The sequence below is a fragment of the Macaca nemestrina genome, chromosome 3 (genome assembly GCF_043159975.1).
Source record: "Macaca nemestrina isolate mMacNem1 chromosome 3, mMacNem.hap1, whole genome shotgun sequence".
Lineage (NCBI taxonomy): Eukaryota > Metazoa > Chordata > Mammalia > Primates > Cercopithecidae > Macaca > Macaca nemestrina.
The window spans coordinates 65335163-65351107 of record NC_092127.1 but is presented as its reverse complement, the minus strand read 5'-3'; the positions used below and the strand labels follow the sequence as shown (position 1 = coordinate 65351107).

Here is a 15945-nt window from a genome sequence, read left to right as displayed (position 1 = left end):
ATGACAGAGGTTTATTTATTTCCTTATTTTTTATTTTTTGCCCTCTAAAGAGATTTTTGAGAGTTTGCGGGGTTGTTTTTAAGGACCTCTCCCTAAATAATTAAACTAGATTATTGCTTCAGTGATTAGAAAGGTTACTGATAAAGGAAAGAAGAACACCCTGAAGTTGTAGTTACTACCATATTCCCATACATTTTAATGATGGATTACAGGAATAGGGCATCAAATGACTCCACAGAATGGCTCCATAATCACCCTAGAAGGGGTGCAGTGTAACACAGAGGACTAGATAAAGCTTCGTGATTTTTTCCCCCAAAATCTTCTCCATTTGTTTTAAAGTCAAGTCTGAGTTATTCAGAATGCTGAACACAACTTGACCCTAAAGAACCTTTTTTAACCTAAAGTGGCCATGCTTTGTCATATATTAAATCATATATTTGAAGATTCTCTGTTTGCCCTATTAGCAGATCAGTTCACTGCTCTGTGTCCTGGCGGATTGATCCCTAAACACTATCTCCCTCTGGAGTCTTTGAGCTTTGAGTGATTTTGGTCTATGCGTGGCACTGACAGAGGCCACGATGTCAGAGGGGTGGGAAGTTCACTGTATTTATTTGCTCATTCTTTCCCTCCCTTGCCATGATTCTGACAGTGACTGTGCATAGCTACAGATCTTGTTGGAAAGCCCTCTTCCACAACTCAGCTTCTATAAAACCCCAGTTTCACCATTTCATTTCCTTGCCTGGCAGATCTAGACACGGTTCTCTCTCTGTTACTTGTCTCTAGGTGCATCACCATTCTTTGCAGGTTCCATCAATGCTGTCCACACTTCAGTAAATCATCCCTTGATAAAATCATTTTTGCCAAAGCCTCAGAGTATGCCATCTCTTTCCTGCCAGGACCCTGCCTGGTCCAGGAATCTATTTTGCATTTGATGCCAATCTTCCTTGTTTCCAGAGACATTATTGCTGTTACAGTGCTAAAAATGATCCAGGAAGTTCATCTCAATTTAATCATCTCCCTACTATTAGACCAGATACACTAGAGCCGGTTGTGTGATCACAATAATTCTTCCCTTTTTTTCATTTTCCTTCTACAATTGCTCATCCTATCCCTTATACTTACATCTTTTGTCTGATGTTCTGTGGCATTCATTCATTTTCCACTCTCCATTATAAATTCTCATGATATATTTTTTAGAATTTACAAGTCAGTAAGATAAAGATGTTAAGAAAAAAAAAAGGAATCAGATTACTTTGATATTTTTAGCTTTCATAACTAAAAATGTGTATCAAACCAACCTATGCAGCAAGATATCTATTAGCTCATCCAGCTTGACAACTAGGGCAGGGCAGGTTTCAGGGTTGGGTGATTCATTTATATGCTCAACAATGTCAACCAATACCCAGGCTCTATCTGCTCCTCTTCTCTGCCATCCAGACATTTATAGGTAGCAATATTGGTCCACCTCATAGTTGTAAGATTGTGTCAAAGAGCAATTCTATGTGAGGTTGTAAGTCTCCTCCTGTGGTTCAATCTTAAGGGAAAAGAAATCATGTCTCTCCTTTTTTCTTTTTAATTCATTTTGGTCTAGACTGTCCATTCTCATTGTTGAGCTAATTTTAAGTTAAACAGACAAAAAAAAAATACTGTGACTAACAGAAGAATCAGATAGTGTGTGATGGATGTGGGGAGTTAATCCCGATGGTCACCTTAGTGGAACTATTTGTGATTTGCTCCAGACAAACACTTAAGGATGTTGCTAATGGCATATTTGTACTTCATGATAAAGTTGAGAAACTAGCTGAATAAGCTCAAAGCAATTTATATATTTCTCTTCTCTTCAGGCGATTCATAGAGAAATACGCTTTTATATTAATTTATCCTTCCAATATATTTGTTTATAGCCCTCCTGCCTAAATGGAGTGAGGTCTAGAGAGTTTCAAATTATTTACTGGATGGGGGCTGGTGTGGTTTGGATATTTGTACCCTCCAGATCTCATATTGAAATGTGATCCTCTCTGTTGGAGGTGGAGCCTAGTGGAAGGCATTTGGGTCATGGGGCAGATCTCTCATGAATGGCTTGCTGCCATCGTCTTGGTGATGATTGAGTTCTCAGTCTGTTCATGAGAGAGCTGGTTGTTTAAAGCCTGAGACCTCCTCCTGTCTCCCCTGTTCCCTCTCTTGCCATGTGACACGCTTGCTCTCCCTTTGCCTTCCACCATGAGTAAAAGCCTCCAGAGGCCTCACCAGAAGAGGCTGTACTTGCTTGTACAGCCTGCAGAACCAGGAGCCAATTATATCTCTTTTCTATATAAATTACTCAGTCTCAGGTATTCCTTTATAGCAATGCAAAATGGACTAATATAGGGGCTAAATCATAATTCTGTTCTTGGTAATACATGTAATTAAAAAAAACTATTGAGACTCCATCTCAAAAATAAAAATAAACTATCAGTAGTATCTAACACTTGACAAAAATATAGAGCATGGTTTTGAAGATCTGTGTTTGAATTTCTCATGTGACGTTCCCTTCTATAATTGGTTATGGAGACTTTGATAGTTTATTTTACATTTTTTGATCTTAGGTTCATTACATACAAAATAAAGAAGTAGATTGGAGGTCTGTTTCAAGTCTCTGAAATTGTTACTCGATCTTGCAAAATTTTCATTGTGTTCTTTTCTTTTAAAACTAATCAAATCACAAGAAATATAGTATTTAAATAAAATGGACTAGGTCATTATTTGCTTCTACGCGGTTAATAAGAATATCTAGGCCGGGCGCGGTGGCTCACGCCTGTAATCCCAGTACTTTGGGAGGCCGAGGTGGGCGGATCACGAGGTCAGGAGATCGAGACCATCCTGGCTAAGACGGTGAAACCCCGTCTCTACTAAAAATGCAAAAAATTAGCCGGGCGTGGTGGCGGGCGCCTGTAGTTCCAGCTACTTGGGAGGCTGAGGCAGGAGAATGGTGTGAACCCGGGAGGCGAAGCTTGCAGTGAGCCGAGATCGCGCCACTGCACTCCAGCCTGACTGAGCGAGACTCTGTCTCTAAAAAAAAAAAAAAAAAAAGAATATCTAAACAAAATTTAAAGCTTAGTGTATGATTAAAAATTTTCCATATTACCTATAAATAACCTAAAAACTTGAGACTTGCTACTCAAAACATTGACCATTCCATTTCTAACTAAATGCATTCTAACTAAAAGTCAAAGGTATTTGAAATAGATAGAAGTGTCAATAATATTTCTACAATTAAGAATATAATGAAGGAAATCAAATAATTATTATCATTATTTATGTAATTAAGTTACAACGTTGGATAGTTATCTTGAAAATTTCCAGGAGGCATCAACACCTAAATGAGCTATTTAAATTTAATACCCAACTGTTTTAAAAATAAATCCCCAGTCATCACTTTAAAGCTGCTTAGCTCTGTTCTACTTTTCGTCTCAAGTCCACTGGAAATCAAAGAGAGGGGAGTCTGAAGCCTCGGCCTGAGAATTTCTGGTGGATTTTAAACTTCTGTTTCTACTTTCATTGTTAATGTATGCTGCTGAGACAAATCTCACTAAGAGGATCTTCAGATGTAGATTCACAAGCATAATATAATCAGCTCCCTTCTCTTTATGCAACCTATCAATCTCTGTAGCACTGTTTCATACCGATGTCCTTCCTTGTGATATCTTCTTCATAAACTCTTACTAGAGAAACCAAATTTATTCATTTTATAACTCACAATCAATCTCACTGAAAGAATAGTGTATATGTATATTTCTTGTTTCTGTCTCTTCATATCTTATTCACAAAACCTGCTACAATTTTATTTCTGGCTCTTCCACTCCATTGAAATTCATCCCATACAAGTAACCATAGACTGTCAAATATAGTGATTACTTTTCATATCACTTATAAATAACCTAAAAATGGAAACTTGCTACTCAAAACGTGAACCATTCCATTTCTAACTAAATGCATTCTAGCTAAATGTCAATGAGATTTGAAATATTTAAAAGTATTAATACATTTCTACACTTACTCATTATTGTAGAAATAGTATTAACACCGTATTTAACACGTTTTACATTACTGATCATTTCTTCCTTCCTTGACTTCCTTACACCATCTATTCATGTTTTTCTGTAGTTTTCTGAAAACTCCCTTTTAGTAATCACCAACTAGTCTCCCTAGGAAGATCCAGTAAATGTTGCATTAGGTACCTAAAGCCTATATATTCAAAATTCAACTCATTTTCCTTTCCTCTGCACTATCCCAGCATATGACTTTTCTACTCATTGGTTCTATGTCCAATCTTAAAGTCATAATAAAGCCAAACCTGATTCTCTACCACAGCAAATACTTCAACATGCTTTTTTATTTCTAGTATTTCTTAACTGCCCAATTCAAAAACATATTACTTATTATTGAGCTATTAAAATTGTCAGATATTGATACCAAAAAGTGGGGGTCCTGCTATAATAAATTGCTAAAAATACAGAAGCAGCTTTGGTAATGGGTAATGGGTAGAGGGTGTAAATGTTTTCAGGTGTATGCTAGACAAACCCTATACAGCCATGAACAAAATTTTAAAGGTGAATCTTGTCAGGGCTCAGAAAGAAAAGGGTAGAACTATAGAGAAAGCTTATCGTTTTAGAGTATACCTTAGTAACATGAATAGAATGTTGGTTAAAATATGGATGGTAAAGCCATTCTGCTGCAACTTCAGATGGAAATGAGAAGCATGACATTGGACAATAGAGAAAAGGAGATCCTTGTCATTAATAAGTGGCAAAAAAATAAATAAATAAATAACTGACTTGTCTTTGTGTTCTACTGTTTTGTGGAAGGTAGAACTTGCAACCAAATTGGATATTTAACCAAGGAAATGTCTAAGCAAAGCATTGAAGGAGCAATTTGGTTACTCTTGCCTGATTATAGTTAAGTGTGAGAAGAAAGAAACACTTTTAAGACAGAAATGTTGAGAAGGAAGTAGAATTTAAAGATTTGGAAAATACTCAGCCTATCCGCATTGAAAACACTGAGAAAGTGTGCTGAGAAGAGACGATTAAGAGTATGGCCAAATCACCATTTCAACCACAAACCTCAATAGCCATCTCAACAGGAGCCAAGCATTGTTCTTGAAAATAAAGAAGGATGATACCGCTTATCCCACAAGGTGATTCAGAGATAATCAGGACTGCCTCCTTCACCACAGGCCCAGAGTGCAAGGGCCAGAGGCACAGAGCAATTTCAAAGGGTTGGGCATCCTCTCTGATTCAGGTGGGCCAGAAAGCCTACACTCAATGCCTTAGGTAGGGGCTTCCATGCCAAAGCTGCTGCATGGACTCTGTCCAATACAGTCATGGGGACATGACCCCAGACCAGGAGAGTCACCAGCATGCGATTCTAGTCCAGATGAGCCATGCACACATGAGTCTTGCCCAGCAGAGCTGTGGAAATGGGGCCATTGCTATAGGGGGTCTGGATGACAGAGAAGTTAGCCAGAGGATTATTTTGAACCTTAATGTTTAATTATTGAGCCCTGATGCGTTTTGAACTTACTTGATACCCTTCACCTCTTCCTTCTTTCCTATTTCTGTATTTGGAGTGGGAATGTTTATCTTATGCTTGTCTGACCATTGCAGTTTGGAAGCATATAACTGTTTGGTTTCACAGGTTCATAGTTAAAGAGAAATTTGCCTCATGATAAATCATAACTTGTGCCTCCCTCATATTTGATGTAGATGATATTTAGGTAAGACTTTAGACCTTAGTTTTTGGGGTTGATACTGGAATGAGTTAAGGCTTTTGGGGCTGTTGGGACGAAATGAATGCATTTTGCATGTGAGAAATACACAGATTTGTGGAGGGGGGAAGAGGAGTAATGAAGTAAACTGAATGTTTGTGTACCCTCAAAATTTATGTGTTGAAATCCTAACCCCCAATAGGATGGAATTAGGAGGTGGTGGTCTTTGGAAGGTAATTAGGTCATGAGAGTGGAGCCTTTGTGAATGGGATTAGTGCCTTATAAGAGGAGCTCTAGAGATCTCTCTTGCTCTTGTGCCATCAGAGGACACAAAAAGAAGATAGTAATCTGCAAAAGAAGATAGTAATCTGCAAACCATAAGAGGAGTGAAACCCAACAATGCTGGCACCCTGGTTGTGGGACTTCCAGCCTACAGAATTGTGAGAAAAAAGTTTTTTGTTTGTTTGCTTATAAGCCACCAGTCTATGGTACTTTGTTATAACACCCCAAACTGACTAAGACATAATTCTACTTGGGTGGTTTTTAAATTTGTCTTCACTCCCATTCCTTATAATCTGTTTTGAAATTTTACCCATTTTAAGATTGGTTTGTTTGTATTCTTCCTATTGTGTGGCAAGAATTCTTTACATATTTCTTTATCAGATATGCATGCTGTGAACATGATCATCCCACTTATGTCTTGCCTTTTCATTTTCTTAATGGTGTCTTTGAAAGAGCAAAAGTTTGTGTTTCTGTTATTTGAATTTTGAAGTCCAACTTTTCATTTTTGGATGGTGTATGCTTTTTGTAGTTCTATCTAAGAGACTTTACACCGAAGTCTCAAAGATTTCCTCTCATATTTTCTTCTCAAAGTTTTATAGTTTCAGTTGTTCTATTTAGATCTGTGATCCATTTTGAGTTAATTTTGGTATGTGATATGAAGTAAGAGTTTAGGTCTATTTATAGACTTCCTATTTTATTCCATCAATCTATATGTCTGTAATTTCAACAATCCTAAATGGTCTTAATTAGTAAATTAGTATAGCTTTATAGTAAGTCTTGAAGTAAGGTAGAGAAACTCCTTCAACTTTGTTCTTTGAAAATATTGCTTTTGTTTTCCAGTTTCTTTGCATTTCTCCGTAAATTTTGCCATTTACTAGCAATGTTTACCAAAATATAAAGACCTCTAGGATTTTTATTGAGATTACATTAAATCTATAGATTAACTTTCAGAGAATTGTCTTTGTAACCGTTATTTCATGTTCAAATCTACAAACATGGCATATCTATCCATTTATTTAGACTTCTTTATTTTCCCCACAAATTTTTATAGTTTTTAGAAAAGAGATTCTACAAATAAAATTTAAACATAATATACAGCACACAATCCAAGATAACCAGGCACATGAAGGGACGGGAATCAAATGAAGCAAAAGCCAGAAGAATGAGCAGCACTAGAGAATTTTGTAAGGGCACTATTTGGGAAGACAGTTAGGCATTATATTTTCCAATAAAAACTTCCAGAGACTACAGATAATGGCATTATTAGATACATACTATATAAGAATTACACTTTCTGTGCCCAAAGAGATAGAATCAAAGCTTGAAATTATCAGCAGATATCTGGAAATTATAAAAGGTGATATAGCAGATTGGAAATTGAACCAAATATATGTTCTCGAACTAAAAATTATAATACTCTTACTATAAAATAAAATAGGAAGGTTTAATAACAGGTCAGATGCTTCTCTTCAGGTGAAGAGAAAATTAATGATATGAAAAGTAAATGAAGAAGAAGAAAATATATACAATTAAGCATGGAAATACAAAAGATGAAAAAGACCAAAAAGAGGGTGAAAAATAGATAAATACATTGAAAAACCTAAAATACCATCTTTTTGAAAGGAGGAGAGGGAAAGATGGAACAAAAGCAATCTTGTAAGATATTATGTATGAACAATTTTGAGAAATTATGAAATATATTTATTAAGTGACAGATTTCTTAAGCCTAATAATTCCAAGCAAAAAATTTCTTTTCAAAAAATTAATCCACCCAGGCACACATAGTGCAGCTATGAAAGAAAAAAAAATCTTAAAAATAGAACAAAATGTAGGATGTATACTCAACAAAAATATCCATCTAGAATGAGAGTGAAACCCATTTTAAACAAAAGTTGAACAAGTTTTAAGCAGCAGATATTCTTCAAATGAATGAAATATTATTCAAAACAAACAGATGAAGATGCAGGAAAGACAAAAGTGAAACAAAATGTTAAATATGTCGGTAAATATAAATACATTTTTGACGTACAGAACAATGAAAATAATATCTTAGAAGATGAAGAAACATATTTCATGTGTAATTAAAATACATAATAGCATTTAAGTTTGGAGTTAGTGTTCCAAAGTAAGGACACAAAGCTTGAAAATAAAAAGATCAAAGCAATTATTAAGCAAACACTAAAAAAGAAAATAATAATAGTATATTAATATCAGAGAAAACATACTTTAAGGCATAAGGCATTATCACATGAAAAATATATCACTGTATTATGCTAATTAATTTATCAAGTAGATATAAATATTCCAATTTTGTTTTTGTCTTTACTTTTGAGACAGGGTCTGTCTCTGTCACTCAGGCTGGAGTGCAGTTGCGTGACCATGGCTTACTGTCGCCCCGAACTCCTGGACCTAACTGACGCCCCCACTTCAGCCTCCCGAATGGCTAGGACTACGTGTAAGCACCATTGCATTTGGCTAATATTTTTTATTTTTCACAGACACAGGGTTTCAGTATGTTGCCCAGGTCGGTCTTTAATTCCTGGCCTTCAGTGATCCTCCAGCCTTGGCCCCGCAAAGTACTAAGATGACAAGTATGAGCCACATGGTCTGGCTACTATTCTAATTTTGTTTGCACCTAATTATGTGATTTCAAAATATAAAGCAAATATAACATATCTAGAATGAGAAAAGTTGTCTAGAGAATTATGTATATTTAGTATAACCTACATACCAAATTGACATAGTCTGATTAATTTAAACATTGTTAGAGAGTTAGTAAGTGACTAAGAGAAAAACCTTCCCCAATTTTTCTGATTCCAACATTATTAACATCTTTGCTGTAATGTCTCTTGTAGACTTTAATGTGATCCATGGATAAATAAATAGATGCTCTGCTTTTAAATGTGACTTAAAATCCAATTTTGTCTTATTTGTGAAATAATAGAAGGCCAGTGGATCTCCAGCTGCACTAAATGTGATGGTGCTTCAAAGTGAGCTGTAAAATATCATGAAAATTACTGCAAAGGCCCTTATACTAGAAACTACATGTGCTTAATTCCTCATTATTCACTACCAAAAAGCAGGAATGACTAAGTGGGTTTGCTTCTAAGTGGCAGCTTCAATGTTTCCTACTAACTAGGCCATAAGTACTTTCTTTCAACACTAAAATCTATGTCATAATAGCCATACACCTGGGAAATCTTAAACTCTAGGGGAGGGTTATGGGAAGAAAATTACTTCCACGGGCCTTTGCTCCAAAAATCTTATCTCAGGTGCATTAAAAGTCAGAATCCTTTATGATGAAAACTGTTCTTTATACCTATGTCCAGATCCCATTTATATGTACCCATCACTCAACAATAGTCTCTTTAGGGAAGTAAGTAGCTACTCTAGCCTGACTGGAATGAGGCAAAGTAATGCTAAGCTCTGTTCTTACATGTTCCAAATTCTGGAGTGCTGACACTGTTCAGATTTGATCATTTGGGCTGATACAAGAATTTCCAAACTAGTTCCAAACTTTTAAGGAGAAATAATGGATTTGAAGTGTTTTCTTTAAAAGCTGCTTCAAGTCTCTGTGGAGTGGGGAAGTGGAGGAGAGGAGAAAAAGTTAAAAAGTGATTAGAAGTGACTTTCTTTCACCAGAAGAATGGGGAGTGGAAAGACTAATGCAAATAGTGAGGGTAAATGGATCACTGAGAACATTTTACAAGTTATTTGAAAAAGAAAAATATAGGCCAGGCGTGGTGGCTCATGCCTGTAATCCCCAGCACTTTGGGAGGCCAAGGTGGGTAGGTCATGAGGTCAGGAGTTCGAGACCAGCCTGGCCAGTATGCTGAAACCCCATCTCTACTAAAAATACAAAAATTAGCTGGGTGTGGTGGTGCGCATCTGCAGTCCCAGCTGCTGGGGAGGCTGAGGCAGGAGAATTGCTTGAACCTGGGAGGCGGAGGTTACAGTGAACCAAGATCGTGCCGCAGCATTCCAGCCTGGGTGACAGAGCAAGACTTTATCTCAAAAAAAAAAAAAAAAAAAGAAAGAAAAATATTATCTACCAAATCAGAATTGTACAGCTTCTGTTCATGATAGCTGAGAATAATTCTCATTATCACATAATGCTTCTTTTAGCAGCCTCTTCTTTTGCAGCTACTTGCAGAATTTTTATAAAATTGGTCATTTTTCCTTCTTAAAGCAAACCCACTGAGTCAAAGCATCAAAATCATGAAAGCATGCTGTTTCTAACACCATGCCATTGCTCACAGTGTTCTCTCTCTCCGAATGCTTTTTCTCTTGTATTCACTGGTCTAATCCCTGCTTATGCTCCCTGTCCCATCTCAGATTGCTCAGCCTTTCTTGACTATCTCAAGATGGCTAGGTATCCTACCTCTATCCTGGAAATTATTATTGTCCTCACTCTTACCCCAATTAGTTTAGTGTTTAGTATAGGGGTCTCTACTTTAAATGTTATCTTATTCATTTGTCTAACTTAACTTCCTGACACAAAGACTTACATACACAATTTACTCAAAAAATATTTGTTAAATCAGTGAATTACTTGAGTGACAGAAAGAAATTCATTTCACCTCCATATCTGTAAAATGAAGAGGTCAGACAATAGCATTTCAAATTCTCCTTTGCCAATACATTTCCATTGTGGGAGCTGGGGCTTTGGTGTGGGTTTCTTAGTTTAAGGTTGCAAGTAAGTTGTCAGCATGAAACTTCACATAACAAAAACATTACAATAAAACAGGATGTGTGTTACACTTGCAGGCCTCATACTCACTGGAGACACTCATAAAAGGAGACTTTAATAAATAGTCATGCCTTAAATATTGAGGCCCTTCTGCATCTTGTTGTCAATATTACGTATTTTCAGTAACGTTTTTTAGTATGTGTGACTCTATATCTGTGATGTAGTTTTCCCTCTAATGAAACATAAAGTCAAGGGAGGATTTCATTGTTTTCCTTTTCCTGATTTATGTTAGGTTTTATGGTTTTACATACAAATTCTATTATAAAACTGATATAGAAAAAGCAAAAGCTCAGAAGTTACTGAAGTTTTTGTCTGGAAGCAAAAGATGCCTATTGTTACAAGATGTTATTAAATATAACCATCACTAAAGCCAAAGCTTTCCATTTATTTTTATAAATTCTATGGCTAATGAGAAGATACCATATTGAGGTTCAGAATAGATTTAGATCTCCTGAAAAGATTTCTACAAAAATTGACTTATGTTCTAATACATTTCTACCCCAAAGGAATTGAATTTCTTATAAACTCAGAGTTGTGAAACCGTCTTTTCATGAAGCATAAAGAGCTACACTTTTAATCTTAATTAACAAATGAATGAGTATCGGTTGCTTTACTATGGTTACTTCACCATGGCTACCTCAACAATACCTACAGGCGATTAGTACTAGTAAAATTATGAAGTGGATGTTTGGTATCTGGCATTGCCAGCCAAAAAGTCCTGCCTTGGGCTGTATTTAATAACTCTGCGACTGATATTCTGTTTCACTTGTTGGGCAGGGAGGAAAAAGTGAATGCTCCACTATGACTGGGTTAATTATTGTCATGTAGAGTCAGAGCAAAGAATATAGACTGTAGGACTCATGGATTCTCAGGAAAACGTTAAGGTGGTGAAATGTAATGGGGAAGTAGGCATTTCACTTCACTGATAATGATTAGAAGTGATTCAGGGTTACAAATAATGCCATGTCTGATTTCCCATATTGCTCCTGTGTGGATTCACAAGTCAGATTTCAGAGGTACACTCTGCTACCTTTCCAAAGCAGTCTCTGTATATTCTCATTGTGCTAAGTAAGAATTTAGGAGCAATAAGCTAATAATGGATGTCTGTGTCCCCCACATCTTCTTCCATTATCCCAAAATGTTATAACCCGGCATACCCTCTTATCCCTAGAGCAATGCCCATTCATCTCTAAGAAAAACTAGTTCTAATGCTGTGGATGTCTTCTCTTAGCAATTCTTCACTATTCTGAGGTGTAAATTAAAATGGATCTGTGTAGAGTTCCAATAATTACACAGGCTATGGAGTTCATCAAATACTCAATAAGTTTTTCATTTTGTTACAGGTATGAAATGTTCTTTAAAAAAAAAACCCATGTGCAAACATTTTTTTTTTTTCCCAGAGAACACGTTTGATATGTGCAAATAATACAGGCCAAAACTTTTAAGAATCCCTAAACCCTCTGTCTCAATTCATTATAACTCACTTTATTAAATGCAGTAAAAATAACCCAAAATTATAAATGATCCATTCTGGTCTTAATTAGAGTTAATTATCACCAGACTCCTGATGGTAGGAGGGCATCTAGTTTTACTTATTGAAAAAGATACTACACATTAATCAGTCCTACTAGGTAAAGGTTCATAATCATGGCATGTGTGGCGGCTCACACCTGTAATCCCAGCTCTATGGAAGGCTGGCCAAGGCGGGCGGATCACCTGAGGTTGGGAGTTTGAGACCAGCCTGACCAGCATGGAGAAACCCCGTCTCTACTAAAAATACAAAATTAGCCGGGTGTGGTGATGCATGCCTGTAATCCCAACTACTTGGGAGGCTGAGGCAGGAGAATTGCTTGAACCCAGGAGGCGGCGGTTGCGGTGAGCCGAGGTCGCGCCATTGCACCCCAGCCTGGGCAACAAGAGCGAAATTCCGTCTCTAAACAAATAAATAAATAAGATTCATATTTACACATAATGGACCTATAAGCTTACCTTAAATATTCCAACTATGAACATAAAATCTTCAAAACGCTGGGCTGTATTTGTTTCTGTATCACCAAAAAAGACAATTACTTTCTGGGATAGATGCCTGAACTGAACCTGTCTAGATTTTATATTGCTCTCTCTCAAAAATAAATAAATAAATAAATAAAAAATAATGCCTTTACCTTTGTTGGTTGCAGCTTTCAACACGTTTTGAGCTCTGCATGGTTAGCCTGAAGAAATCTTCTAAGAGTGGAGGAGGAACACGCAGTTGCTCTTTAAATACTCTCACCTGAAGATACTTTCCTGCCTGAGAGTTCAAACTTAATGGAAACTAGCGAAATTGTTTTCTCCTAAGTGTTGTGGTGAAAGGTGTGTAACTTTACTCTCAGCGGCATATCTTCTCCCTCCTCTCCTCTCCAGTTCCTTCCCTCCGGCTCATTCCTCTAGATTTACAAATACCCTGGAAATCAAGGGAAATGAAGAAAAGGTAAATGTGGCTCATAAATCAGCCACAATGAGGGAGAGCTGCATGCAAACAGGCCAGGAAAACGAGCTCAGAATGGTAAAACCACAGAGAACCAGGATGTCATTTAGACCAAGCCATCTTGTTAACCATTAAAATAGAGTTCAAAAATGGTTGAGCTTATCTAAGATCGTGCAAGTTGCAGTAGCAGAGGTAGGTCTAAAAAACCCTTTTCCTGCCTTTTAATGTGATGAAGTTTACCCAAAAATTTGTGCCAAGAGAAGAGTTTTATCCAGAGATTTGTGTGTGGTCAAAGCGTTGGAGGGACAGAAAAAGGTCCAATGTCCAGTGGTTAATGCTTGAGTGCTTTATTGCCAGTGCAACTGGCTGCTTCTTCACTTATTTTTAAAGTATAACATCAAATTTGCCAACAGAGAACTGGTATTGGCAGCAGCGATTTTTTAGCAATTTTATTTCTCTACAAATAAATTAAGAGCTAAGGAGAGATGGATCAACATTTGGGGGCACAAACTTACATTTATATATAGCTATTTTGAAATACTATTTGCTTACACGATATATGCATGTTAAGTAGAATTAAAATTGTTTTTTTATTTTTCTTTTCTGCTTTTTTTCTTTCAAAACATCAAGAACGGACATCTGTCCTATATGTTTTCACTTGAAAATGGGAAAAGAATTATTTGATACCATAGCATTTTAACTGACTGACATTTACTTTGTTGTAAAATGGCAATTTCTTGATCTGACTGTGTAAAACACATTGAAGGATTGATTCTCATCTCAATTAAATGTATAATAAATTTATTAGAGCTAAAAACAAAAATTCCTTTGTAAAGGATCATTTTCTAGAGTACACAGTGTCTTTTTTTTTTTTTTTTTTTTTGAGATGGAGTCTCACTCTGTCACCCAGACTGGAGTGCTGTGGCATGATCTCGGCTCACTGCAACCTCTGCCTCCCGGGTTCGAGTGATTCCCCTGCCTCAACCTCCAAAGTAGCTGTGATTACAGGTGCCCGCCACCATGCCCAGCTAACTTTTGTATTTTTAGTGGAGACAGGGTTTCACCATGTTGGTCAGGCTGGTCTCGATCTCCTGACCTCAAGCGATCCGCCCGCCTTGGCCTCCCAAAGTGCAGGGATTACAGGCGTGAGACAACACTTCTCGCCTAGAGTACATAGTGTCTTTTTACTGGGGGAATATCTTGGGAAACTCAAATAAGAAAATTATCTGGTCACAGGAGTAACTGAGAACAGGCTACTGTTGGGCCTGTTTGTCTAGTTAAATGATGTATGTGAATGTTCTCAACATTGGCAGACAAGGAAAATGGAGAGAAAATAGAAAGAAATACATGCAGTTTGATGATTTTGGCATCAGTTTAAAGCTCACAAAGTCAAGGAAGCATCCACTCACATCAGAAGCGGAATTCATCAGTTACCACACAGTGTTCTTACTCGGGAAACTTTCCCACGCTCACATCCTCTGACCGTCAACATGTGGCAAGCACATCCCCCGAGTCTGAGAGGGTTGGTTTGCTTAAGCCTGCACAACTTTGGACATGGATACTGAGCCAAAATATCTAAAAGCCTGCCCAGCTGGGTAGGAACATTTCTTAAGCAGATTTCCTTAGAAGACTTCCTGAACTTTTTGGGAATTTTCTTTATTTTTAGATGTCCATTCACTGTAACATCTTTTACCAAATTATCTGTGCTGACTCCTGCTTGTTATCCAGGTGCCTGCTACAATGATTGCCTCTCTGAAGGATGTCCCCAACTACTTCATCTAAAATAAAAATGCCCACCTTCACCAGTCACTCTGTATACATTTCCATGATTTATTTTTATATAATATTTACTACTATAAACATAATGAATGAATAGATCACTGAATAAATGAACGAACAAATGAATGAGTAAATCACTGAAGACAGACCTTGCTTGAAAAACTAGCTTTAAGTATCTCTCCTGTAAAATCACACTGCATTCCATCCTTTTGTTCTATTTTCTTAATTATATTTTCATTCTGTAAAATTATTCTTTTTAATTTTTTAACGTTTAGTTATGGATACATAATCATTGTGCATATTTATGAAGCACATGTGATATTTTTAAACAAGCACACAATGCATAACGATCAAATTAGGGTAACTGGGGTGTTCAACACCTCAAGCATTATCATTTCTTTGTGTTAGGAACATTGTAAATCTACTCTATTTCTCCTAACTAGAATCTAAATTCAGTGATGACAGAGCTATCTTAGATGTCTTGTCAGAGACTTAGTTGTCAATAATTACTTTTGGAATTTATGTTTTGAATACTTTCTACATTATTGTTCTTATATTTTTGTGAATAATATTATTAAAAGTTAATAAACAGTAAAATTGCATTCATTCATTAGCATATTTGAAAAGGTGTTTGAAGTAGATATCGTAATTCTAATTTTTATGTGTTGAATAAATGGATGTGTAATTCCTATCATACTGTAGTTACCACATTATGAACAAATAAGTAGAATTTGTAACAAGGAGTTGTAGAGTAAATACAAAGAGAATTAGATAGGTCCAAGCGACAGAGTGAGACCACATCCCACAAAAAGTATTATATGTCAGGCATCTAGAAGAGAATTTGAGGGAACAGAATCAGGCAGGATAACAATGGAGAGGTTATTGAGAGTATTCAAGGAAGGGTAAACTGTCCAACTTAGTGAA

The 15945-nt window shown here is 36.5% G+C and overlaps 1 long non-coding RNA gene across 4 annotated transcripts in view; it reads left to right on the top strand.

The window, feature by feature from the left end:
• The window catches only part of LOC105486121 (uncharacterized), a 104938-nt gene extending 89421 nt beyond the window's left edge, over positions 1-15517 (top strand). For 2 of the 4 annotated variants that reach the window (XR_011620984.1, XR_011620983.1), the window contains exons 3-4: positions 8363-8480; positions 12956-15517. This is a non-coding gene — a long non-coding RNA (uncharacterized lncRNA). The remainder of the gene's footprint in view (positions 1-8362; positions 8481-12955) is intronic. The other 2 variants (XR_989989.3, XR_989990.3) reach the window with 1 other exon arrangement.
• The last annotated feature ends 428 nt before the right edge of the window (positions 15518-15945 follow it).